The sequence below is a fragment of the Lissotriton vulgaris genome, chromosome 8 (assembly GCF_964263255.1).
Source record: "Lissotriton vulgaris chromosome 8, aLisVul1.2, whole genome shotgun sequence".
NCBI lineage: Eukaryota > Metazoa > Chordata > Amphibia > Caudata > Salamandridae > Lissotriton > Lissotriton vulgaris.
The window spans coordinates 1,224,455,433-1,224,482,111 of NC_141696.1; the positions used below are offsets into that span (position 1 = coordinate 1,224,455,433).

Sequence of the window (26,679 nt, forward strand, 5' to 3'; positions counted from 1 at the left end):
CACACAATCACCAGTCAATTAAGAGGCACTTTCCAATGTCAGTCAGACCTACTGACTGGATGCTAGTTTGACTAGCATATAAGAGTGCTTCAGGTAGTTTGTGTGACTTCCAGCCTGTGAGGGGTGTGAGTGCTGTGAGAGCCATGAAACTGCTACTCTGCGAAGAGTGTGACACTGTTGCTGGTAGTGGGTGACCGCTCGTCTGTGGTAGTGTGCAACTGCTATTGTGAGGGGTGTGAGTGCTAACTGTGACGTCGGATGGATACTCTTTGAGGGAGGGTGAGTGCTGTCTGTAGTGTGGGACTGCTAGTCTTCAAGGGGTGTGAGGAAGCTTCTGGTAGTGCGACTACTAGTTTGAAGGGTGTGGGTGTGCCGACCATAGTGTAAGACTGCTAGCATGCGGTGTGTAATTATTCCTGCCGTGTATGACAGGTACTCTTTGGGGTGTGTGAAAGTGCTTCTGGTGATGCGTGACTGCTAGTTAATGAGAAGTATTACAAGTTTCCCTTGTATTGTTGTAGAGGCAAATCTGAAGACATCAGTGTTAATTTTAAACAATCGAAGAGTATTTTCCCAAACTAAGGCCTCTTCCTCCATTTGTCAGCTTCGGTGGTCTACAAAAACACTTGACCACTCTAATCACTAGTTCAGAACTGTTTACTTCACACACCTGAAGATTCAGGGTCATTCTTTGGGCACAAAACAGGGGGAAATCCATTCTCATTTTTCAAAGTTCCTTCAATGAAAACAGCATTTGTCATCCCCAGAGGGAATAGGAAATATATACATTTTACCAGTAAAGTCCTGAACAAACACTGTTTTGAACTGAAGGAACTCTGATGAATAAAGACTGCATTGTAACAGTGTTGAGTCCACTGTCAGCCTGAATCTTCTTCACCTGGGCTACGTAAGGAATTCTAAAGTGGTAGATTGGTGAAGTGCTGTTTAGGATGTGTTTGGTGGTTCCCTTCACCTGCAGCTTATTGAAAGAAGCACAGAATGTATTTGGATCCTTGTCTGTGCCATTCGAGGGTGGGGACTGTTGGTTCATTTGAAGATAGCCTTGATGGTGTGATTTGCCTAAAGAGGCTGTTCAAAGATTGGGAGGAAGGGATTAATGACCAAAGCGGTCCATATGTATACTTCTGAAAACTCTTGCCCAGGGATCTCTGCCAGGCCACCCCCACCGACCAACTTTGCAGCACAGACCACTAACCTCTAAATCATGCAGACAACCTGCTGTTTTTACTGGCATCAATTAACACCACTTAAACCAGTAAACAGAGTCCCATCCCATTCTCTTAAAATCGCTAAGGCCTTCATTTACCAGGATTTGATGTAGGAAAGCGCAGCAAGTCAACTTGCTGCACTGTCCTATGCCAAAGTGAAAGGGCAAGAATGTAGCATATTTATGGAATACAGTAGATTCCTGTCATTTCCCCCTGTGCTGGCCGTTTAGGCAGTCTGGTGCTAATGCAGGCATCCTTGCACATAGGATAACACATGAGAGGTAGGCCTTGCAGTGGTGAAAAACGAATTTAAGACTTTTTTACTACTAGTACATATAAAACTTACAATTACCTGCACTACTTTTTAAATTGCACCCTGCCATGTTGGGCTGTTTAGGTCCTACTCTAGGGGTGACATGTATAAAAAGAAAGGTTTGGGCCTTGCAACAGGATTATTATTAAATGTAGTAAGGTAACAGTGGCGTTGCCTTATTACATTTAATAAGCTGTAATTTCCAAATGGGGACCAGGTAACCAGTTCATGTTTGGAGCTTTTGCAATTGCAATGAAAAATCCTGTTTCACTGTAAAGTCGGATTTTAGATTACAGTTTTGAAAATGTCACATTTAAAAAGTTTACATTTTCTTGTTTTAGCTATTTAGTGTCTGTAGCCTGCCTATGGGCCACATAACTGGGTGTAGCTGACAGTTGGGCTTTGTGTTTTCCTCCTAGACAGTGACACGCAATAGAGAGCTGAGGTGTGCCTGCATAGGCCATCACTGGCAGGATGAGAGGGCAGAGCTGGGAACAACACTACTTACACTTGAATAGGCTGTATCCTGCCTCCACACAAAGGGCTTCAGACACCCTGTAGCTAGTCTGGAGCCAGGATAGGGGAGGTTGGATGCCAGGAGGTTTTAAAGTGAAACCTCTAGTAGCTTCTCCCACCTTACAGGGGAAGGGGCACTGGGTATAAATATTGGACCTCAGGCACCAGCTCTTCAGTACATTTCTGAAACTGTGGATACTCTGCAAGAAGAAGGACTGCCATGCTACTGAAAGGACTGCCACTCTGCTGTACTGCTGCCCTGCTGCCCTGCTGGACTACTGCCTTGCTGAACTTCTGCCTTGCTGAACTGCTGCCTTGCTGAACTGCAGTATTGCTGGATTTCTTCCCTCCTGCCAGAGTCAGAGGGATTGGACCTGTACCTGAAATGAGGACTCCCAGAATGACTCCAAGGGCTAGTCTGCTAGCCTCCAGTTCAGAGCCACAGGAACATAACAGGCTTGCAACCAACTGAACCAGCACCCAAATCCAGTTGAAACAAGCTGGAGCAAGCCCCTGAGCCTCAAGTGGTGCCCCTCAGGTCTTGAGCCCTTGGTATGGCCTCACAGAGGGAGAATTACATATTTTGGGCTCTTCGCAACTGCAAACAGGCCAGTTGGTGCCAAAACCTTGTCACATGCACAGCCCACCAACACAAAGATCTGTCAGCCCAATGCTTGACGTGACAGCATCGACAAATTGCAGAGAGCGCCATCGCAAAGCTCCAGTTGGACCGTTCATAATGACAACAGGATATTTGTGCTGCATCATCGACCGAACGCAACACTTCCCTGCTCCGATCGGCCTCCTCCACTGCGACAGGGACTTTTTGAGCTGGACTGGGAAGGTAACTTTTCAGCTGGACTAACCTGGCCTTTTTATTCGACCTACGCTCCATCGTGGTCGGCCTGAATTTGTGACTGTCTCTCGGTCTCACAAGACTAGATAGCCCTGAGTAGCGTTTTGGGCATTTTGGCGCTATTCTTTTAAAAAAAAAATTTTTTTAATGTTTTTATTTTATTGAAGAAAAAAGAACTTATACACAAGGCAATAAGACAATACATTCGGACATGTGTTCGAGGAGGAGGGCTACTGCAGTATAGTGGAATACAAACATCATTTGGCGCTATTCTTATTAAAATCTTTAAAGTTGCATCTCTACAGATCTACTCATTGTATTTTTGTCGTATTGGCGCTATTCTAATTAAAAGCTTTAAAGTTGCATATCTACAGATCTACTCATTTGTGTTGAATTGGTCTTTTTTATTTATTAAAGATTACTTTATGTTTCTAAATCTGTTGTGGGATACTTTTCTGGTTTATTTTCACTGTGTTACTGTTTGAAGTGTTGCACAAACACTTTACACATTGCCTCTGTGCCAAGTTACCTAAGGGTTGAGCACAGGCTAATTTAGGATTTGCTTCACCCTTCACTTCACCCTGACAAGGATTCTGGTTCCTGCTTAAGTAGGGCTTCACCTCGCTCAACCCACTCAATCAGTAACCCAGTTTCTTACATATATATATTTACTACAGAATAGGCAAAATTACACTGTGTATGTTTTACTTGTGCTCCCTCATTTAAAAGGATGGAAAATAAATAACATGTTTAGCTGCATTCACAAACATGAAAGTCATTGTGAATGCAGCACAGAGTGATGGTAAAATGTATGTTTTTCTGATCATAACAGTTTAAAAAGGTGGGGCACTTGCTACAGGATTAGTTATAATGTAGTTTAACCCCGTCCTTCCAATGTCAGTGAAAAGAATACCAGTAAATTGGGTAAAAGATCATCTGCTGTTTAAAGTGCTTAGAAACAGCACACAAGCTTATGATGCGCTAGAACTGGGGCTCCTGGTTTTATGGTATATTTTTTTTAATGTTCCCGTCTCTATTTATCCATATTTATTTTTGCCCATCTTATTGGTATTTATCCATATTTATTTTGTGTTTTGCAAATATATAGAGTCATAAAATGGTATATTTCCACATTTATTTAATTGATAAACATGCACTCACACTTTGCTGCCGGTCGTCTTGTAGCAAATTAAGCAGCCAAATATAGCAAAACATTAAGGGGCATATATACAAGCCCTTGCGCCACTTTTGCGTCATTTTTAGCATGGGAAAAATGACACAAAGTGGCGCAAGGGGCTTGTAAATCTGCCCCTAAACCTTCAGGTAAATATGAGCATTATAATACAAATATATGTTACCATACACCTGCATTCAGGGAAATCTCAACCTATTTTTAGCTTCTCATGCTGCCTATCTGCTCAGCTGTTGTCTTAGAAATCATGAAAAACATCATGGAAAGTCACCCACAAAAAGCATACTTTTCTTAATTTTTCCACTTTTAAAAATAAATACAGACAGGAAATACTTTCTTTTCTGTCTGTAATTATCTGTAAAAATCTGTAAAAACGGAAAACCAGGAGCCTTAGCTATAACATACACGTTGTTTTATCTTCAGCTCTGTATCTGAGTGTTGGAGCAAAGCTTTCAAAAAGAGGGGGTTGCAGGTGTGATCATGCAAGTGGTTTTTGCTTACAGTTTATACACTTTCCTCTGCTTTAGTGGTAACTTGATCTTGTCATGATTTCGTGCTTCCGGTTGGAAAGATGGACCATCAGCAGGAAACATGTGAGGTGCTTTCTCTTCCGCATTGAATCCCTACCTTAACACAGTATTGTACGGTACCCATTTATAGGTATAATTATGTGTGCCTCGACAAAGGAGGGTCGTGCTTTTGTTTGATCAACTGAGTTAGTTTTGGCATTAGAATTCAGTGGGCTAATACATTAGTGTGTTATGTGTGTCATCGGCCTTAGTGCAAGGAAAGGCATGGGCCCCATGGCGCCTGTTTGAAATATATAAAATACAGCAATAATGCGGGTTCCGGAGGATCCTCTGGCCACTGCACCTGCGTTCGACCTTGTGAGCAGGGAGCAGCTGTGGTCAACCCTGGTAGGCTATAAAATACATGATGACCTGGTAGCTCTTATACAGGCCCTGCATTCAGACAACTGGGCCCAGGTAATATTGGATGAGGAGGGAGGATTGTCAGGGAGGATCAAGATTGGAAATGGCCTGAGGCAGGGGTGTGTACTGGCCCCCCTGCATTTTTCATTGTTTATTGCAGACCTACCATTGAAATTCGGAGCGGTCAGAGGGGCCAGCCCAAAAGTAGGAGGTAACCATATATCTTGCCTGCTATATGCGGACGACCTGGTGATTGTGGACCAGACAGAGATAGGTCTCCACAGAAAATTAAATGTGTTTAATGAATACTGCTTAAACAAAAAACTAGCAGTGAATATGGAGAAGACCAAAATATTATGTTTTGGTAAAAGCAGGACTAGGTTCCCTTGGTGCCTTGGCACAGTTCTTCTAGAGAGGGTGACAGAATATAGATACCTGGGAATATGGTGTACGAGTAATCTGAAATGGTCCACCCAACTGGAGGCTTTGAAAATGAGGGCACTGGCTACCGTGAAGGGTCTAAAAAGATTCAACAGCGTTTATGGTGAAATGTCAGATGGGCCGTTAATAAAGGCCTACTTAGCAATGATTCCTGCACAATTTTATATGGTGCAGATGCACTTCTTTTAAGTGGGAAAACATGTTGGGATAAAGAAGAGGGCAATATCCTGAAAAGCTTGTTCTCGCTGCAAGATTAGAGCTGGCACTCACCTCTTGAGCAGTAACTGCCAGCATGGCCCTGATATGCTTTTGGCAGCGCCTAAGGTTAGGGGAGTTTCAAAAGATCTCCCAGTGGTGTAGAGGTGAAATTGCCATTAGTGAGCTGTCATGGGCAAAAGAAACAAGAGCCTCATTGAAGAAAGAGTATGGAAGGCTGGGTCTAAAGTTATGCCCGCAGCTAGGTCATACAATAATAGGCAAAAAAGATCTAAGGTCTCAAGGAGCCGACATCTCCCGAACAGGTGATCGAGAATATCTCTTGCGGAAAACATCGGTGGCCCACATGATACAGGTGTGGGAATCAGAAGTACAACAGTATCCCTATTTAGATAGGTTACCTAACTACCACCTAAGACGTGAGGTACTAAAAGTGAGAATGGGAATAAACCCCTGTTATGGAAATAATAAGGTTAAAAACGCATGATAAATAGCGATGGTAAATGTACTTGTATGTTAGGTACCCACTGTGATATTGTTCATATTTTATTGGACTGTAGGTCTATTATAGATATACGGAATGAGATTTTATGCCAGCTATTTAAAAAATATAGAATTATGAATAGGATGCAAGCTGCTAATGTTCTAGTGGAATTGAAAGAATTAGATGTGGCCTGCGCTTTGGGGAAATTTATGAGTAAAAAATTAGGGTGTTTCTCCAGGGCATAGAGTAACATGTGCATAAGATACTGAGTAACAGGTGTATAAGATACTGAGACTAATAGTGATGTAATGTATTTTAGAAGGATGGTGTATATATGATTGAAACCAGTGTGATATTAATATTTTTAAGAAGAAATCTGATCGTCACTTAAAGGAGCTGGGTTACTTTTATTGCAAGGATTAGGAGCTGCTTCAGTTTTTTAATAATATATTATGTTATGTGTTTTGATAAACGTTTATAATATGTAAAGTGTATACTTTGATGGTTGTAACAAACCAAAGAAAGTTTTATCGACTGACTGACTGACACTGCACCTTGCTGCACTAAAGGATGCTGCACTCCAGGACTAACATTGAAAATCAGTCCTGAAAACACAGCGCTGTCAAAACCAACACTGCATGTTAGACCTCGGTCCACTTCAGTGTGTCTTGGTGCACAACTATTTGCCGTTTAAATAAATCCCCCTTCCTTTCTATATCACCTTCGTAGTTTATTCAGCTGCAAGCCAGATCAGGGTTCCCTCTCTCGTACAGCCCCCACCGCCTTACTGTGACCCCGATAATGACCCGCGTACAATACGTGCCAGGTAATTAAAAGTGGACTATGGCCTGCAAGTGATCCCTTTAAAGCTGCTGTGTCAGCCTGGCAGGGCAGCTGGGGAATTTCTGGAAGCCTACGGTGCCAGGGCTGCCTTGGTACAGGAGTAAATACACAGAGCTAGAGACTGCATCTGACCGGCAACGCCAGCAGGGGGCAGTGTCTTCTAGGCTCGAAATAGAAAGTATCAAAACGCCCCATGATTGCAATGAATAGAGTTGTTTTAAAATGCTTCTTACAAACAGGGTTAGATTGGGGCAAAAATTAGGCATAGGCAGACAAAAGAAAGTGGCCCACATTCGCAATTCGCAACTTTTTGATATAAGTTACTTGTTTACGATCATGGACCTAAGTGTTGGCAAACTTCTGCAGTTATTAAAGTCTTGCAAGGCTTATAGGGCCAGTACTTAAATTGTAAATTAACTTTCCAATGGAGAAAATATATGCTGGAAGCTCAGAACTATGAAAAATACTAGGAACTTCTGTTTAATTTCTTTTCTATCTATAAGTTTGCTGTGTTTTTTTTTATTAATGTCTGCTTGGAAACAGGAAATGGCACAGACCTAGAATGCCTTTGAATTCCCCCTGGGCATTTAGATATTTCTTTTTACAGTACTTAAGAGAGGCCCTCCAATGCTCACAGACTGGTGAAAGGTGTATCTCATTTTTTTTACTGCTAACATCACATGTAATTTTCAATTAATGGAATTATGCTTGTGTGTCATTGCAAAAATAAATGTAAAAACTAGTGTCATTTTCCTCTAATACATGCAGTTTTATATAGCATAAAATAAAATTGGCCCAGAGCATTGGATAGCTTCACATGAGCGTCAGATAACATTACAGACCGTCAGACTCAGGTTTTTTTGGCACGTGTAGATTAGTGAATTGCTCAGAATCACGGGATGTTGAGCTGAGACAGGGACTTGAACCGAGTTTTATGGCAGACAAGGGAGAACAGCAGAGACTAATTTGCATGGAAATGCCTGTTCCTTGCAGGGCAGGGAGACAAACATAAATGAAGAGGCCTCCTTGCTGGCTGTGGCCAACAGCTCTAGTCCTCTCCCCTACACCAGCCTGAAAAGCAAGTGCTAATGGCTTCCCATCAGGAGCTCCTGGAGGCCACTGTCTGAAGGGAGCCAGAGGGCAGACCAACTCATGCTGTGACAGCCAGAGGAGCCCATTCTCATTCTGCCTCTTCAAGTGCGGCGACCTGACTTTCATGCTCATCAGGTCAGGCTCATTATATACACTAACCCTGGGCGAAGCACTACGCTATGCTCGCGGAGTTTGCGAAGTTTGCGCAACTTCGCACTACGCCACCTGCACGTAGCACAGTGCGAACACGCGTAATGCAGCGCTCATTTTTTGCTTGTTCGCGGTCCTGAACGTCATGTTCGCGACCGCGAGCAAGCAAAATGACATCCCGGCGAGATTCTCAACGTGGGGAGGTAAGGTTTCTCATTGTGAGTGGTTGCGCATGCTCGCCACCGCTCTCAATGAGAAACTACCAGTTTGCGTCCAGAAAGCTGCAGCTCGAGTAATAATCTACTCGAGCAGCAGAAAACTACAGCTCGCACTGTGCAAGATGCCGTTTTCAATGATTGCACAGTGCCGGATGCTTGTCCGCACTGTGCAATCATTGAAAATGCATCTTGCACAGTGCGAACATGCTACTACGCAGCTCGCGTAGTGCTACGTGAAGTTCGCGTAGTGCGAAGTGCACTTCGCGTAGCGCTACTTCGCGAACTACGCCCACCCTTAATATACACGCAAATTTCTTAACCAATCTCTACCGATAAAGCTTGATGCACTAAATAGGCCTGCACCTGGGGGCCTATTTGATTTACTGGGTTCCAGAAGTGACGTCAGCCCCTCCTTATACCCCGGTCCATTCTAGACTTACACAAGAGGACTGATATCAGGGATTAAAAAGTAATCGGTAGAGGTTGCAAGGAATTTCTTTCATGGAACGTGGCAGGGCTAGGTTCTAAAAAAGACAACAATGACTGGTTACCTGGTACTAGAATTGTCTCAGCTGGGAGTTTTTAATATTATTCTGGTTATTTTTTATTATAATAATTTCACCACACAGCCAGTCGGAATCATTGAGGATTTCGAATCTTCCATCACAGAAGTAATGAATAAATACACGACTGGCACTTCCCTTATTTGAGTGGGTGATTTTAATATTGTTAAATGTATATATAGTGGGAAGCAGGTGTGTGATATTAAAGACGGTCGAAGAGAGAATGGTAGCCATGTTCACCACTCAGTATATGGCGAAGCATTGACTAGAATTCTTCTAATTAACAATTTGTCTTTCGCATCAGATGAAAGTGGAGGTAGCCACATGAACAATCCGACTTTTGTTGGAAGAGGAAAGGCAGTATTATTGATCACATTCTTCTGTCCAATGACCTGGTGTCTTCGTTAAAATAATATGATGTATACCCATCGCCATTTAGTGACCACTACCCAATTATCATTAACTTCTCTTTCCCACGGCATGCTTTTCCCACCCCTAATTCCCTTTCAAATTACGTGCCCAACAGGAGGTAAGAAGAAAATGGAACTACATGGACCCTAACAAAATGTTTTTAGATTTACAAACTAGTAACCAGACCGAGATCTCATGCTGTCTTGCAGATGCCATGGAACCAGTTTGCATCTGCAATAGTTTTACCAAGATAGGCAAAACGTCTCTGAAAAATGATTAATAGAAAAACCCCAGAAGGATTGCCCGCCCAATCCTGTTTCAACTCTGAATGCACAAATGTTTACAAAACCTTAAAAAAGGTTACCAATGTAATACCACGAGACCCAGTAATGGTTAGAGCAGCAAGAAGAGATTATAAGTGTTAGACCTGGCATCCTTGGCGTGGTTTCCCCTGACTTTTTTGCCTCTACCTCCTGTATTTTTGATGCTGTGCTGGATTTCGTTTTTTGCTGGCTCTTATACTTTGGGCACTTTGCCACTGCTGGTCAGTGTCAAAGTGCAGGTTCTCCCTGTATAAAATTGGAATGGTGATTGGTTCTCCCTGATTGGCATGTTGGTTTCACCAATAAGCCCCTAGTAATGTGCACTGAGTGTGCCATGGTTGGTTATTCAAACGCAACTAGTGGGCCTGCAGCACTGATTGTGCCACCTACGTAGTAGCCTTAAAAATATATCTCTGGCCTGCCACCGCAGTGCCTGTGTGCAGTTTAACTGCCATGTCAGCTTGGCAAGTGCACCCACTTGCCAGGCCCTACCCTTCCCTTTTAGTACACACAGGACACCCCTATGGTAGGCCCAAGATACCCCATGGGCAGGGTGCTGTGTATGTGAAAGGTAGGACATGTACTAGTATGTGTAACATGTCCTGATAGTGAAATACTACCAATTTCCTTTTTCACTGTGGAAAGGCTACTTTGCCCATAGTACAGAATGGGGAATGCTTTGTAACATCTTACACGCATATCTTCCCATAGGAACAAAATAGTGAAGTGGTGTTTGGTGTCCCTGAACTCAGAATTAAATAGCACATCTTTTAGTAAGGATGGTTTTTAAATTGTGTGTTTGAAAATAGCACTTTTAGAAAGTGGCTATTTTCTTGTCCAACTATACTCTGTGCCTCTCCCTGTTTGTGGATTGACTGTCTGGTTTCAGTGTGGGAGAGACAGAGGATGTGCATTCCCTGTAGACAGTCCCTAGGGGAGGTTGAGGTGTGCCTGGCCCTTCCTGAGTGACCCAGCCCTGAGCTGAATAGACCCTGGATGCATGTAGAGTGGTGGAAGGAGATTCACCGTACACCTGAATGGAGCCTGGCTCCCTTGCACAATGCTGTCTCCACCCCCTGGGGTCATGCTGCACCAAGTGAATACAGAACTGGTTTGGACTGGGTTCAGAGACCCTAATTTTAAAGACATCAAAGACATTTTGGGGTATAAGTATGTGCCCTAAAACCCCAGTGATTTAGACTATTTTGTGATCAAGAGGAACCTTTTCCCAAGAGAAGAGCTGGAGGAGGAACCCTGCCCCTTTGCTGTGTGTTTTCTGGGGTGTCCTGCAGTAGCTGATTCAGCTTAGGAAAGGAAAGGGACTTTGCTGTGTGCTGTGTCCACCCCCTGCTTGAAGAGGAGTCTCCAATGGCCTGTGTGAGCTGGCCTCCTGTTGCAGGAAACTCAGGGACATCAAAGTTTCCAAGACTGTCTACACTGTGCTGTGTGCGAGTGGCCTCACTCAGCTCTGCCTGCACTGCAACTTTCATGGAGTCTGCAACGTTAGGGGAGGAAGATGTGGAGGGTCTGCCAAGTAACTGTTTACCTCTGGCCTCGTGCTCCCCTTTGCAGCCCAGGAAGCTGTGTCACGCTGCCACCAGAAGAAGGAGCTATCAAGAAATACTTTGTGCCCCGTCACCACCTCTGGCCCAAGTCCGAAGCCAACAATCGTAATTTGAGGAGAGAAGGCAGCGCTGCAGCAGAATCGGCTGTGCGGCGTTGCCTGGCAACCGGGATTCCTCTACGACTCCCAGCCGCTGCCACAAAACCACCCAGCAGGACGTCAGCAGGGTAGTGAGGCCGCACTCCAGTCAGGAAGGAGCTGCCCCGCTCCCCGTGCAGCGCCACCAGGGATCGCACTGCCTCGCCCGGAGACCAAAGGAACCTCGAGCGTGTGTCTCCCTGGGCCGCCTGAAACTTTAATCCGCTGTGTCGAGCTGCCCGAGACTCGGGCAGCTTTGTGTGAGCAGCGCGTGAAGAGAGCGTCTCCACCCCTCCCTTCAGCAGTAGTGATGGTTTCAGTCCACAGCCGGGACCCTCCCGTGCAGCAGAGAAGCCTGGGGGTCGGCAGAAGATCACAGCGGACCCGGACAGGGAAAAGTTAAACATGACCCCCGAGCCAGTACGCCCTGTCCTTCTTTGCTGACTGAACGCATAATTAGTTGGCGGTCAAGTGTGGCCCATTCCTTTGAGACCGGATTGATCAGTAACTGGGGGGGGGACCATTATTTTTCTTTTTATACCGGAGCCAGCGTGGTACTCTGCTAAAACGTTCTGTGATGGTGGCACCTGATTATTATACCGGGGCCAGTGTTCTAAAAGGTTCAGGGACTGGGGCACTTTTCCATCTGCTACTAGAGGAGATTGTGATAACAGGGGCCAAGTTATGCCGGTGCAAGGGACATGTGTTTGCAACAATACAGTTATCAGAGATTAATGTAACTTTTGAAATAACTCATCAGCCCTGTGACTCTTTTGACCCTATTGCATTTATTTGAAAAATACAGAATATATATTTTTCTACATAACTCAGTGTGGAGTGTCCTTTGTGGTGGGTCTAAGGTGACAATGGTGCGTGTGTGAGTGTGTGGTGTGCAAACGCTTTACACATTGCCTCTGGGATAAGCATGACTGCTCATGCCAAGCTACCAAGGGAGTAAGCAGGGGTTATCCTTAGGATGTGACTCCTTCGCCCTGACTAGAGTGGTGATTTCTGCCTGGCTAACGCAATGGCCCTAGCCAACCAGAAATCCCATTTCTAACAATAAGAAAGCTATAGAGACTAAAAAGACTGACATCAGAAAAAAGCTTGGAACGATTTGGAGTGTGCTCCTGGTCTAAATGACACGAAGGCCTTTTGGAAGCTAGTGAATTGCCCATTTTTGTCTGACAATACCCCTTCAGGGATAGAATGTCATATATTGGAACAAGAGTGGGTTTAGCACTTCACGCAAATTTTTAATCCAAACTGCAGTGAAATAACTATCTTATAAACAGCTGATCCCCCTGTCGCATCCTGGGCTCTCTTAGAGTTTAGTGAATCAATCACAGTCAGTGAAGTGCCTAGGGCCATCCCGAGATCTGCGACAGGTAAGGTCCCGGGACCAGTGGGAGTCCCAGCTCAGCTTTTTAAATCTAATTTAGACGTTTGGGCCCCCTTCGTCACCAACGTTTTCAGAGTCGCATTCAATGGGGAACTTGGTAGAGTCATGGAAGAACTTCATAATAGTCCCTATCTTCAAAAAAGAGCAAGAATCTCCCCATCAAATTACAGGCCCATCTTGTTGCTTGATGCCTCAGGGAAAATATTTGGAAGGGTAATTCTGGAAAAATTGGTAGCCTGGGAAGAAGAAATATCTTTTTTTTCAGAAGCCCAATATGGGTGCACTCCAAGCATGGGCACCACAGAGCAACCCCTAAACCTGTCCCTAATCTTAAGTAAATATGCGAAGGTCAGGAGAGGAGCCATACACATGGCCTTTATGGACCTCTCATGTGCCTTCGATCTAGTGGACAGAGATACCCTATGGTTTATCATGATGTGAACAGGTTTATCCAGCCATATTACATGTTTTAAAAAGTCTTCACTGTGATACTTACATTCGGGTATGTTGTACCCAAAATGGAGATCTCATGGCCTTTATTCAAGTCATTTGGCGTGTCGAACAGGGTTGTATATTGGCTCCTTTCTTATTTTCATTTTATATTAATGCCCTTAATACCTTTCTAACTTCTTGTACACTAGATGGCCCAAACATTTGTTCATGCCTAGTCCCCGTGCTTTTGTAGGTGGACGATGCGGGTTTAATAGCCTGTACAGCAAACGGATTACAAGCCCTTTTAGATGGTTTTAATAATTTTATGCAAGAATTGAAGCTGAAAGTTAACCATACTAAATCCTATGTTATGACTTGTGGCCCAATAAATACGAGGTCGAAAAACTAAATTATTGGGGGGGCTCCAATTTTAAAGATAACATTTTTTTATACCTGGGCATTTTATTCAATGAGAACATGAAGTGGGAAAGAATATTAACCCCGAAGGCTCAGTCCATGGAGCATCGTGCAAATCCATGTTTAGGTTTGCTAAGAAACTAGCACATGAGCCCTGATAGGAAATGATCATGCTTTATAAAAGTAAAAGCCTCGCTATATCAGCACATATTGGGCCAGCGTTTAAGGGTACTTGCCAGCTAAACCCTTACAGGTGGTGGAGAATACATTTTTAAATAGGCTACTGGGAACTCCAAAATCTACCACAAGCTTCAAAGCATACAATGAATTGGGGGTAAGCTTCCTAGAAGGTAGGGTAGGCCTATTCCCCATTTTATTATGGATCAAAGTTTGGTCCACTCCTGAGTTGGCTTTTTCACACAGAATAGTAGAGGACTGTTTGTGCAAATAATTGGACAGCCGTGCAATGGCTTAAATATGTTAAAAACAATTTTCAAGAGATGGGATTGAGTAATCTTTTTGAAAATCTGGGTATCATAAATACACGCTATAAGGTCCAGCTCAAGAAAATGTAAATGTATAGGCATTTATATAGCGCACTACTTACCCGGAGGGTCCCAAGGTGCTTCGACCGCTGCGAAACCCTTCCTGGCTTCCCTGAGATATGGTCCCTTAATGGGTATCTCCAGGGTGAGACCAGGCATCCCCGGCGGTCTGGTGGGGCCGTTAGTGAAGATGAGGCAAGCTAATGCCCAGAGTTGCCGAGTGTGATCGCTGATCAGAGTGGGCACCGAGGCGAGAGAATTATCGAGTCCGCTGACCCTGGTCCAGAAACCTGCCGCGCCGGGAATCGAACCCTGGTCCCGGGCCGTCCTCTGCTCTCGGGTCTGCCGCCTCTAACCAGTAAACAGTTCCTTATTTTAAAAAAAGGATGCTTAGATCATGAAGGCACTTGATAAGGTGACCATTCAGTTATACATCCCACTGCCAACCACCCAAGACATGGAGCCATACTTAACCTGGATATAGGCAGCGGAACTCAGGTTTTATCTTACACGATTAAGAGAGAACGCAATTCATTACTTAATGGCCTTCCCTATTGCTGGCACCTGAGTTTCGCCATGACCGTGTTGTCCATGCAATAGGAAATCACTTCAGTCAACGAAGCACTTTATGCAATTTTGCACCTTGTAAACCTCTTTTAGAAAACGATTCCTCTGCTCCAAATTCAGCAGAAGGTCTTTTAATGCACATTACGAGGGTGCGCATTATTTAGAGCGTCTTGAGTCTTCTTTCATCTGTTTTGCAGTTCTGAATTGTATTACTAAAGTGCTGGGATTAGGAAGAACTATACATTGTCACTTTGATGCACGTTCCGATTGATTGCTTAGTATGGATTTGCTTGGTATTAAGGGATTCCTATAGGTAATGTGAAATTTGTGTAGGGTCTACTTCATAGGTCTTTGTATGAATTCAACTTACGATTGTAAGGAGTGAAAATATTTGAGCTTATTTTGTTTTCCATTACGTTTTTATTGAAGTGTGAAATCTCTGTATATGTCGCTTATTGTCCTTTTATGGTCAAGATCTACTGAATAAAGATAAATATGACGATATGATAATGATGTATGCAGAGGCCTTTGGTGTTGTGCCCTTGTGGTGGAGGCTGAGATCCTGAGGGGCACCATAAAAACGGCCCACCAATGGGCCTCTACCATGGACCCATCGGGCGGTGGTCGACTGCCCGCCTTGCCAGTCCGAGGCTGCTTCCAAACGGTGTGAAGTTGTGAGCTGTTTTCAGTATCCTCTGCTCTAGATCACACTGGAACCACTCCTCAGAGGAGCGCCGTTGAGGGCTAAACACCGTTGTTTTTGGCGGTGTTTCTTTAGTGGGTGTCCGCATTGGCCCCTTCCTTTGTTTTCATTAATGTATTTATTTAACTTAATGATTATTCCTTTTTTTAGCAGTTTAATATAGCGCGAACTCGACTGCGGCAATGATGAGCTTAACATGAGCACAAGTTGAGAAGTGTGGCTCACTGGTTAGAGGAGGCAGACCCTGAAGCAGAGGTCAGACCTGGGACCAGGGTTCAATTACCGACTCGGCAGGGTCTGGGTCTGAGCCCAAGTGTCCACGGACTCGATAATTCTCGCTTTGGTGCCTGCTCGAATCACGGGTTCACACTCTGCAACTCTGGGCATTAGCTTGCTTAATCTCCACAACAGCCCCACCACGGCGGATGCCTGGCTTTCACCTTGGGGATGCCCTGTAGGGGTTATCTCACAGGGAAAAGCCAGGACGGGTTCCCAAAGCAAGCGCCTTGAGACCTTTTGGTGAAAAGGCGCTATATAAGAACCTTTGACATGACATGACAAGTTACAAAACACAATTGCGTTTTTTTCTTTTTTAAGTGCGGGGATGGGATTAAGTGATCTGCCGAGAATCACAGGCGTTGAGCCGACGCCGAGACAGGATTCTTTTCCCCCTAGACCGACGGTCGGTCTCTCGACCTTGCCGAAGGAGCTAGCCCATTTGCCCACTTCTGGCCCTGTACTGGCGGTCTTTCCGCCTCTTACGGTATCTTCATCATTATCACTTATGATGAATCTCAAATCTGGATCGCCACGTGACCCCTGCCCTGCCAAATTTTTAGCTAGAATGGCAGCCATTGTAAACCCTCTAGCCAACCCTATCCTGAATCTTTCACTGAGTCAGGGGGCCTTACCACACTCATGGAAACAGGCCATGGTCATCCTTCTTCTTAAAAAGCCAAGCCTTGCTCCAGAAGTCCCTGCCAATTATAGGCCCATCTCGCTCCTTCCGGCACTCACTAAAATCTTGGAGAAGCATGTTCATGGCGTGCTCTCCGATTTTTTGGAGTCCAATGAGCTACTGCACGCGTCTCAATCTGGCTTCCGACCTAATTTAAGCACAGAAACAGCGCTTTTGGAGGTTTCAGAGGTCGTTAAGGAGACGCTGGATGTCGGAGGCAGGGTGATGCTAGTTATGTTAGACCTGTCGGCGGCTTTTGACACCGTCCCCCACGAGGATCTCCTCGTAAGACTGCATGACATCGGTCTGAGGGGGGCGGTGCTCAGTTGGTTTCGTTCCTTTCTAGCCAACCGTCGACAAACGGTCTGGGCCTCCCCTGGTTCTGCCGAAATGTCGCCTTTGGGAGTCGGAGTTCCTCAGGGCTCAGTATTGAGCCCAACTCTATTTAACATCTTTATGACCCCTCTGGCGACATTGGTGGAGTCCTACGGGGCCCAGATCGTTTCCTATGCTGATGACACCCAGCTCCTCTTTACCTGCCAGAAGGGTGAAGAATTTGATGGCGAAAGTATCCGTGAGTGCCTTGGGGCTGTTTTAACTGGTTCCAACTGAACAGCCTCAAGTGCAACTCAGATAAATCCGAGATACTTTTTTTTGGACGTCCATCGGAACCGGACTGGCAAGGGTGGTGGCCTGCCGACATGTTCCCTCCAGCTCATTCATCCGAGTCAGCCAAGAACCTGGGTATTAAAATAGACAACGGGCTCACGCTCAAATCCCAGGTGCTGACTCACACAGGAACATGTTTCGGCATCCTCAGGATGCTCCGGAAGTTTTTTCTGTTACTTTCTGAGGAACATAGGAGAACTATTGTTCAGGCCCTCATTGGATCCAGACTGGATTATGCCAATATCCTATACCTTGGTCTTCCGGAATACCTCCTACAGCGCCTGCAGGTGGCTCAGAATGCGGCCGCTCGAGCCATCTTCGGCCTGCATCGGCGAGCGAGCGCCTCGAGTTTACTGCAAACTCTACATTGGCTCCCCATCCGGTAGCGGATAATATTCAAGGCCATGACACTGGCCCATAAAGCTCTGCATGCTACGGGAGCCCAATACTTGCAAAAGAGGCTGGCTTTTTACCTTCCGGCACGATCTTTAAGATCGGAGTCTCTCGCATTGGCAGTAGTCCCCCGAATAAAGAAAGCTCGCATCGGAGGACGGTCTTTTAGGCTGTTGGCCCCTCAGCTGTGGAACTCTTTACCTTTGTCTTTGCGTTCCACGTCCAACTTACTCGCTTTCAGGAAGAGTTTAAAGACCTGGCTTTTTACCCGCTAGAGATTTTCTGCCCCATCTTAGGTTCTTGCCTTTTTACCTTTTCACTGTTATGTTTTGTCTGTTCTCTCTCCTAGGTCTGGAGCACAAAGCGCCGGGACACTCCTCTGGAGTAGCTGCGCGCTATAGAAGACCTATAATAACATAACATAACATAACATAACTAGAGCCTGGCTCCTAGCTCCAAAGTCTGCAGCTCTAGCCGTAGCGCCACATATTCTCCCCACTTTGTTCTTTACTGCTCCCAGCTTCTTTCGCTTTCGTTTTGACTCCAGGCCCTCTGCCCTTTCATAGGAATCTCTAGCACCTTCTTGCAGGACGTCCACTGCTCCGGGACAATAGTTGACTCACTGAAGCGCGCGCTGCTGCTGAGATGTGCGTGTATCCTGGGCTCGGATGTCAGCATTGCTCTCCCCGCCTGAGATCCCGAATATAAGTAATGTTACAGTGAATGGTGGCTCCAAACGGCCGTGTGACTACATTAGCGTCCTTGGAGGGAGCTGTCCAGCACCCCCAGCTCTCTCTGACACTGCGTGTGCTGCTGTCCCTCTGAGTGAAGAGCCGCTGCTGTGTTCATGGCATTAGGAAGCAGCGCCGTCGGTCTGCGCTACGCAAATCCACGCGTGATCGCGGCCTGTGATTACAATTTACCAGGATACTCACTACGTTTGCTGCGGAACACAGGGGAGTTTCTCACACCTCCGTACTAGCGTAGGGGTGGGCTAGCTTTGCACCCCCCCCCCCCCTCAGGATGTCATTACAGGTAGGGACACGCCCATCTCTGGCCGCACTGTCGTTTGTGAGGGACGGAGGGGGAAGAGACGCAACTATCAATGGTGCAGCGGGTGCAGTGGCACCGCGACTGAGTCCTCGGGACCACGGAACCCTGAATATTAGATTATTTTACTGCGCAACCAGTGTTTAACGGGGACTCATTTTCATTTGCACTAGGACCCCTTTCTACGCTCCTTTGGGTTGGAGGCGGAGGGTGGGGGGGAGCTCTGACCAATCACTTCACTGTACAGCCTTCTGCGTAATTACGCGCATCCATTAACTCAGGGCTTGAGGCTTAACGAGGCCGCTCTGTTGCCCCCTAGTGATGACTCTGGAACTGGCAACCAACAGGAATAGGCCTGTTCATTAGAACAACTGTTGGTCAGCAGCATCAGTGGTGTTGCAACCATCACTAGTGCAGCAGGGGCAGTGGCGCAAATGCCAGTGGATGTGAATGACCAACTGAATCCGGTTTTGACTTCCCTTTATGGCCCACCAACAGGCGAAGAACATGTTTAGTTGCATTAAAGCCCAGGGCATCCTTGCTGAGCCAGTGGCCAGCATTCCCAACGGTGCCCTCGCGAGACCATTCCATTAAAAGGCCGCGTGCCACAGTCCGGACCACTTCAGATGGGACACTTCAGCCGCGACTTGAACCCAGCCTCACAGACTGGACCAGGGGCCTCGAGAGAGACCCGCCCGGACTTGGCTACCCCCGATACGGAAAGGAGGATGAGTTAACACCCCAAGAATGGTGCTATCATTCAAGCGGGCCTGCACGGAGAGCCGCTCGCCGTCTTCACAGGGGGACGAGCCATGGGATTGAATGTCCTCACGTTTCATCATACTGACTGATGCATTTTATGTTCCGGTAACCCTCGTCGAGGTGCTAGGGTGGGGGATGGGGGGGGGGGGCACATGTGCAGTGTCCCTCTCTCAAGGATTGAGTCATGTCACTTGGGATGAATCATGCCCAGAATTACGCGGGGGAGGGGGGGTTATGTAGCTGTGTTCAGTAAATTATGTGACATATGAAGGGCACATTGTTCAAAATGACAAAAGGCAAACTACGAGTCATGTTGTTTGATGAAATGCAAATATGTGGCGTATTATGTGATATTATTAGCTATTTCACATGTTACCATACATTTATACACTGGGGAGACGAGGCATATCCAAAATACACAGACGTTTGAAAAATAAAACTTTAAACGTTCACCAGACCCTATTCAAAACTGCATTCACAAACAATTAACAGTTGTATCCTATATAGAAGTACGAGTTTACCATTTTACTAACACAGTCCTTTCCTCCTCGGAGCGTGACATAGTCAGCGGTAAAGGAAGGCGTGCAACGATGCGTTCAGCAGAATACACCTACATGGGCACATTTCTTGCAGTCGAAGGAGCGCCTCTCTTCAGCTGCAGGTTTGTGTGTTCACACTACAGGGTCTTGGGAGAACACATTTCCATTACGAATCAATCACGCAGAGAAATAGAGTGCATTACGCTTCTAATAGGCGCATGTGTTGTAGAAGCATCCATACCCTGGGCACACGCAAATATTTTCCCAGGGGCCACAAAGTTTCGTCTGTGATGTGACCGATGGCCGCACTGATTCCGGCATAGTGTCTGTATGTGTTGGGGGGGATTGGCAGTATGGTGGGTGTAGGGGAAGTAAAACATGTACATCTATTGTCTGAAAAGCACAATGTGAAACCAAAAGCTTGGGATTAATCCCAGCTTCTCCACATAACTAAATTGTGTGATCCCAGGCAATTGTTTTATTTCACTTTCCTTCCTTTTTCTTCTGAATCACATATGAAGACCTTAAAATACATGGTTTCAGGAAGCATGCATACAAAACTTTTTCCTGTGTTTGATTTAGTAAACAATATTGTTGTTCATGTATGATATAAACCCAAGTGACCCAAGGTGCACATAACAACTGACTTGCCTCTTAGTTCACTATTGGCAGTTTTGCCACTGTCAGAGGAATAATGAAAGTTTCTAAATTCACGTTTCAAAACTATCACTGTAAAAAAAGCAATACTTCCCAATGCACTGATATGATCTGATAATACTAAGGTGAAGCAGTTCTGCATTTTAATAATATACTCTTTTTGAATTTTGAACATGCTTTCATACTTTTACACTTTTGCTGGAAGATGTCTTCAAAAATGAAGGTATTTCTAAAGTTAAGTGGTGCAGGACACCCTAGTTACTCTCTTTCTTTAACTTAAATTAACCTTTAAATAAATACTTGCCTGATTATTTAACAACTTTTTAATGTCTTGCCTACGAATAAGTCAATGTTTCCACCCTCTCTTAATTAAACTCATAAATGTAAGGTTTTTGTTCCTGCTACAGACGAAAGCCTCTTCCTGGTCCATTTGCTGGTGTTATTGACACTGTATGGACAATAGTTCACTTCTTTAACATCTGAAAATAACAACCAACAGGTAAATATGAACAGTCAACTGTTGTTACGTTATAAGCCATGTGTCACACTGAGCATGTGCACCGTTCTTAGTCATTTTTTTTATCTGATTCAAAAATATTATTGTTTCATCTGTACTTTCTGAGCAGATGGTGAATTAAATGACAAGTGTGACATACCCATAATTATGTGGGACGACCCCTGATCAGAGAAGCATATGCATTTAGTTGCCCTCCATGTCATGTGTGCCATTCAGCCCCAGTAGGCAATCCGTAAATATATTTGGTTCATCCTGCTGCTCAATTATTTACAGGTAATTGCATATATTCTGTTCCGTGAGCAATGATTTCAGGTTCCAATTTGATTTGCAAATGATCCTTTGCCTATCTTTAAATTCACAAATTGTACAACTATTCAGTGGGATTCTACATTCTTGCTTTGAATGTTCAGAGTCAATCATATGATAATGTTGACGTTCTTATCATGGGGTGACGTGGCGGGCAAAATAACGATGGATTAACCCCAGATCTGTGACTAGGGCGAGTGCTTGAAAAATGTCAACACTCAGTCCATCATTTTATTTTGTGATGTTGCTATGTGCGCCCTAAGTGGCTAAGGGTTTTCCCAGAAGTGGGGCCCTTGCTCCCTGCGCCTCTGGATTCAAGAGAGCCTGGCTGATGAGAGGTGATTCCAAGAAACCGGTCCAGGATGTTTGTTTCCGGTCCAGGGAGAACCTTGCTTGGCAGTTCAGGGTGGACTGTTCCCATGGGGAGCAGGGTCAAGACTGATTTGCATATGGCTGGGTCGAAACTGGGGTGACGTGTCGAGCAAAATACAATGGATTAAACCCTTAATCCCAGATCTGTGACTGGGGGCGAGTGTTTGAAAAGTTTCAGCACTCTGTCCATCATTTTATTTTGGGATGTTGCGAGGTTCTAATATTGCAATATTGTGTTTAATGTACTCTTTGTGATATACTTCTGGCACTGGCTCTATTCTAATTTGCCACAATCTTACTTTTCCCTGCTTATGTTACTGTACCTCACATGTTCCATCTCCCAATCTTCTCAGTGCCATTGTTCCCTCACCTGCCCTTCGGTGTGCTCCCTGAGTACCATTCGTACCTCACTGGTCCCGGGCCCTTCTCCCAGGGGCCCTAATAAAGTGCCTCAATTGTTCCTCACCTCAGTTCCTCAGCTCCATTCTTACCTGACCGATCCCTGCTCCTTCCCCCTAGGGTTTCTGTTACAATGCCTCACCTGTCCCACGCCTCATCTCCTCAATTCCATTCTAACCTCACCTGCCCCTTCTCCCCAGGGCTTCTATTCAAGTTCCCAACCTATTCCTTGCCTCAGGTTATCAGCACCAGTCTTACCTCACCTGTCCCCCCTTCTTCCCAGTGGCTCTATTAAAGTGCCTCACCGGTTCCCCGCCTCAGGTCCTCAGCACCGTTCTTACCTCACACTTCTGTCGTCCCTTCTCCATTGGGCCTCTGTTATAGTGTCTCACTTGTCCCACACCTCATCTCCTCAATACCATTCTTACTTCACCTGCCCCCTTACCCTTCTCCCCAGGGCTTCTATTAAAGGGCCCAACCTATACCTCACCTCAGGTTCTCACCCACATTCTTGCCACACCTGTCCCCTGCCCCTTCTCCACAGGTCATCTATTAAAGTGCCCAACCTGTTCCTTGCCTCATCTCCTCAGTACCATTATTGCCGCACTTGTCCCCTGCCCCTTCTCCCAGGGGGCTTCTGTTAAAGTACCTCACCTGTTCCTCGCCTCACGTTCTTAGCACCATTCTTACCTCACCTGTCCCCTGCCCCTTCTCCCAGGGGGGCTTCTGTTAAAGTGCCTCACCTGTTCCTTGCCTAAGGTTCTCAGCACCATTCTTACCTCACCTGTCCCCTGCCCCTTCTCAGCACGTCATCTATTAAAGTGTCCAACCTGTTCCTTGCCTCATCTCCTCAGTACCATTCTTGCCGCACTTGTCCCCTGCCCCTTCTCCCAGGGGGCTTCCGTTAAAGTACCTCACCTGTTCCTCGCCTCACGTTCTTAGCACCATTCTTACCTCACATGTCCCCCGCCCCTTCTTCTAGGGGGCTTCTGTTAAAGTGTCTCACCTGTTCCTCGCCTCACATTCTTAGCACCATTATTACCTCACCTGTCCCCCGCCCCTTCTCCTAGGGGGCTTCTGTTAAAGTGCCTCACCTGTTTCTCACCTCAGGTTTTCAGCACCATTCTTACTGCACCTGCCCCCGCCCCTTCTCCCAGGGGGCATCTGTCGAGGTGTCTCACCTGTTCCTCGCCTCAGTTTCTCAGCACCATTCTTACCTCACCGGTCCCCAGCCCCTTCTCCCAGAGGGCTTCTATTGAAGTGCCTCACCTCAGGTTCTTAGCACCATTCTTACCTCACCTGTCCCCAGCCTCTTCTCCCAGGGAACTTCTATTAAAGTGCCTCACCTCAGGTTCTTAGCACTATTCTAACCTCATCTGCCGCCCGCCCCTTCTCCCAGGGGGCTTCTGTTGAAGTGCCTCACCTGTTTCTCCCCTCAGGTTCTCAGCACCATTCTTACCACACCTGCCCCCGCCCCTTCTCCCAGGGGGCTTCTGTTTAAGTGCCTCACCTGTTCCTCGCCTCAGGTTCTCAGCACCATTCTTACCTCACCTGTCCCCGCCCTTTCTTCCAGGGGGCTTCAGTTGAAGTGCCTCACCTGTCCCCCGCCACTTCTCTCAGGGGGCTTCTATTAAAGTGCCTCACCTGTTCCTCGCCTCAGGTTCTCAGCACCATTCTTACCTCACCTGTCCCCAGCCCATTCTCTCAGGGGGCTTCTATTAAAGTGCCCAGCGTATTCTTCGCCTCAGGTCCTCAGCACCGTTCTTACCTCACGTGTCTCCCGCCCCTGCTCCCTAGGACTTCTGTTATAGTGCTTCACCTGTCCCATGCCTCATCCTCTCAATTCTATTCTTACCCCACCTGTTTCTCGCCTCGGGTCCTCAGCACCATTCTTAACTCACCTGTCCCCCACTCCATCTTCACAGTGCTTCACCTGTCCCTCAAGAATATGGCTCTTTTTTCGCTCACCTCATCTCCTCAATTCCATTTTTACCTCACTTATCTCCCCGCCCCTTCTCACCAGGGGTTCTATTAAAGTGCCTCACCAGCGCCACTCCTCATCTCCTCAGTACCCTTCTTACCTCACCTGTCACACGCCTCATCTCCTCAGTACCCTTCTTACCTCACATGTCCCATGCCTCATCTCCTCAGTACCCTTCTTACCTCACCTGTCCCACGCCTCATCTCCTCAGTACCCTTCTTACCTCACCTGTTCCAGGCCTCATCTCTTCAGTACCCTTCTTACCTGACCTGTCCCACGCCTCATCTCCTCAGTACCCTTCATAACTCATCTGTCCCACGCCTCATCTCCACCATACCCTTCTTACCTCACCTGTCCCAGGCCTCATCTCTTCAGTACCCTTCTTAGCTCACCTGTCCCACGCCTCATCTCCTCAGTACCCTTCTTACCTGACCTGTCCCAGGCCTCATCTCCTCAGTACCCTTCATAACTCACCTGTCCCAGGCCTTATCTCTTCAGTACCCTTCTTACCTCACCTGTCCCACACCTCCTCTCTTCAGTACCCTTCTTTCCTCACCTGCCCCATGCCTCATCTCCTCAGTACACTTCTTACCTGACCTGTCCCACTCCTCATCTCCTCAGTACCCTTCATAACTCACCTGTCCCAGGCCTCATCTCTTCAGTACCCTTCTTTCCTCACCTGTCCCATGCTTCATCTGCTCAGTACACTTCTTACGTGACCTGTCCCACGCCTCATCTCCTCAGTACCCTTCATAACTCACCTGTCCCAGGCCTCATCTCTTCAGTACCCTTCTTTCCTCACCTGTCCCATGCCTCATCTCCTCAGTACACTTCTTACGTGACCTGTCCCATGCCTCATCTCCTCAGTACCCTTCATAACTCACCTGTCCCACGCCTCATCTCCTCAGTACCCTTCTTACCTCACATGTCCCATGCCTCATTTCCTCAGTACCCTTCTTACCTCACCTGTCCCACGCCTCATCTCCTCAGTACCCTTCTTTCCTCACCTGTCCCAGGCCTCATCTCCTCAGTACCCTTCTTACCTCACCTGTCCCACGCCTCACCTCCTCAGTACCCTTCTTTCCTCACCTGTCCCATGCCTCATCTCCTCAGTACACTTCTTACCTGACCTGCCCCAGGCCTCATCTCTTCAGTACCCTTCTTTCCTCACCTGTCCCATGCCTCATCTCCTCAGTACACTTATTACCTGACCTGTCCCACGCCTCATCTCCTCAGTACCCTTCATAACTCACCTGTCCCATGCCCCATCTCTTCCGTACCCTTCTTACCTTACATGTCCCATGCCTCATCTCATCAGTACACTTCGTACCTGACCTGTCCCAGGCCTCATCTCCTCAGTACCCTTCATAACTCACCTGTCCCAGGCCTCATCTCTTCAGTACCCTTCTTAGCTCACCTGTCCCAGGCCTCATCTCTTCAGTACCCTGCTTACCTTACCTGTTCCAGGCCTCATCTCTTCCGTACCCTGCTTACCTTACATGTCCCATGCCTCATCTCTTCAGTACCCTTCTTACCTCACCTGTCCCACGCCTAATCTCCTCAGTACCCTGCTTACCTCACCTGTCCCAGGCCTCATCTCTTCCGTACCCTTTTTACCTCACCTGTCCCAGGCCTCATCTCTTCAGTTTCCTTCTTACCTCACCTGTCCCAGGCCTCATCTCTTCCGTACCCTTCTTACCTCACCTATCCCAGGCCTCATCTCTTCAGTACCCTTCTTACCTCACCTATCCCAGGCCTCATCTCTTCAGTACCCTTCTTACCTCACCTGTCCCACGCCCCATCTCCTCAGTACCCTGCTCACCTCACCTGTCCCAGACCTCATCTCTTCCGTACCCTTCTTACCTTACATGTCCCATGCCACATCTCTTCAGTACCCTTCTTACCTCACCTGTCCCAGACCCCATCTCCTCAGTACCCTTCTTTACCTCACCTGTCCTGAACCTCTTCTTTCTTATCATTAAACTCGTACTTCTTTGAGTCTCGTTAAAGGTCGCTCGGATTTATAAACATCTATGGATATGCTGTAACTCCGTCTTTTTTCCTTAACACTTTTCATTGTTCTTTACATCTTTTCGAAAGATGCTCTACAAAAATGTATAGTGTAGCCTCTAGCGTCCTGACCTCTCTACGCTATAAACTGTAATAAATAAAATTATTTGTAAAAAAACGCAACTGATTAGAACTCTTCTCCGTGTGCCTCTGTCACCGTGCATAATCTGTTCCTCTGCTCTCCCCCTACGCCTACCTCACCTGCGCCTCCCGCCTTTTCCCTAGTGCCTATTGTATCTCCTTGCCTCAAAACAATTCTTACTTCGCCTGGTCCTCACTTCTCTCACCGACGCATGTTCCGCACTCCTTCGCTCACCTCTCCCTCACCACTTATCCTCACGTCCTCTGCCACCTCAGCCTTTTCACCCGTTCCTTCTGGCATCGCTAGCTCAACTGTCCTCACAACTTTTCCACAGAACAGCTGTTTCCTCTGGTGTTACCCGCCCTTTCTCTTCGATC

At 46.5% G+C, this 26,679-nt stretch overlaps 1 protein-coding gene across 1 annotated transcript in view; it reads right to left on the reverse strand.

Moving 5' to 3' along the window:
- KL (klotho) overlaps nt 1-26,679 on the reverse strand; it is a 287,172-nt gene that overhangs the window by 259,233 nt on the left and 1,260 nt on the right. The gene's annotated exons all lie outside the window — the stretch shown is intronic.